A 2,006-nucleotide genomic window follows, 5' to 3' on the forward strand; every position below is an offset into this window, starting at 1 on the left:
CAGCAGGTTACCTAAAATAGATTATGCTTACACAGGTACATATAAATTCATTTTTTGTGACTTAATTTTTTGTCAGGATTATCATGATGATTAATAGGTTGATACCTTGTTCAGGTAACAGGTCCCAACTCTGTGACTACAAGGGGACTGTCACTTCTTTTGAATAATTTATGGACTATCTTACCTCATATATGTAATGTATATTAACCTAAAAATTTGCACATTTCTTCCCCCAAGAGTATTTTCAGTATACCTGACATATTCCAAGTTGTTTGTAATGTGTAATATATATTTTGTCAAGGAGGAACCAAAGATATTGTAAGGAAACTGAGCAAATCGAGAGAAAGTGATGTCACTGGAATTTGTTTTATATAATGAAATTTTATAAACATTACTTTTGGATAAAGACATTGTCCACCTTATATAAAAAATGTTTTAAATCACTATATTATACAATAGGATACTAGCAAAATAAAATACATGTATGTGTTAGTTGCTCAGCCATGTCTGACTCTGTGACCCCATGGACTGTAGCCCGCCAGGCTCTTCTGTCCATGGGATTCTCAAGGCAAGAAGACTGGAGTGGTTTACCATGCCCTTCTCCAGGGGATCTTCCAGACCCAGGGATCAAACCCAGGCCTCCCACATTGTTGGTAGATTCTTTACCATCTAAGCAACCAGGGTCTACCCTTATATATATACTCTTTGCTGCCCCATGAACTGTAGCCCACCAGGATCCTTTGTCATGTAATTTCCTAATTACAAACAAAATAGTAGTGTCAGGAGTTTCTGAATAATTCAAAAAATATTTTATTAAAAAATAAAAATATTTTAAAATGTTTGCAAAACCAATACAATATTGTAAAGTTAAAAAATAAAATAAAAAAAGAAGTCGATATAAGAAACCATGTATTTCTGAAGACACCTAATAAAGAGATTTGCAAAACGGCAAAAAATAAAAAATTATAAATATGTTTAGGAAATAAACACACCTCAAATAAATCTTGTGTACAAGGCTGTGAGCTTCTGATATTATGTCCTTGCATTAATTTCTTATGTCAGAAATACTAAGCTACAAGTAATTTTTTTAAATTAATGAAAGAAAGCATATAAGTCTTGTTTAGGTGCAATTTTTGAAAGGCTAAGGAATAAATAATTACAATGGCAAGTGCTGATTTTCCTGTAAGATAATTAAGGACTGAAAAGCTTATTCTTAACAACATCAGAATTGTATGGAAAGCATCAAATTACTTTTTCCTATTTGCTATCTGTGCTGATTATCTGATGATTCATTTTAAAATCATAGTCTTTGAGAAAATTACATGTGTTTTCTGTCTGATTCCACTGGAGACATGCTGTACATTATATTATCACCATAACATTAGGCAAAGTCCCCTAGGCTCCAAAAATTACTTTTCACATCTCAATGCAAGGGGGAAATCCCCATTTTTCTCATCAAAAGATCAGGAAAATAAATTGTGCATTAATTTAAATGTTCATTAAATGTACAATTTTTGAGAGAAAACTAAGAAAAGCTCAGAATCAATAACTAAAGATTTGGGAAGACAATAACCTGGAAGTTGATTACTTGCCACTTCATAATTCATCCATAATTTATATATATATATACAAAATTTCTTACTCTTTCAGTTCAGTCACTCAGTCATGTCTGACTCTTTGCAACCCCATGAACCACAGCACACCAGGCCTCCGTGTCCATCACCAACTCCCGGAGTTCACTCAAACCCATGTCCTTTGAGTCAGTGATGCCATCCAGTCATCTCATCCTCTGTCGTCCCCTTCTCCTCCTGCCCTCAATCCCTCCCAGCATCAGAGTCTTTTCCAATGAGTCAACTCTTTGCATGAGGTGGCCAAAGTATTGGAGTTTCAGCTTCAGCATCAGTCTTTCCAATGAACACCCAGGACTGATCTCCTTTAGGTTGGACTGGTTGGATCTCCTTGCAGTCCAAGGGACTCTCAAGAGTCTTCTCCAACACCACAGTTCA

Source organism: Bison bison, unplaced genomic scaffold (assembly GCF_000754665.1).
Source record: "Bison bison bison isolate TAMUID 2011002044 unplaced genomic scaffold, Bison_UMD1.0 scf7180017861774, whole genome shotgun sequence".
Classification (NCBI taxonomy): domain Eukaryota; kingdom Metazoa; phylum Chordata; class Mammalia; order Artiodactyla; family Bovidae; genus Bison; species Bison bison.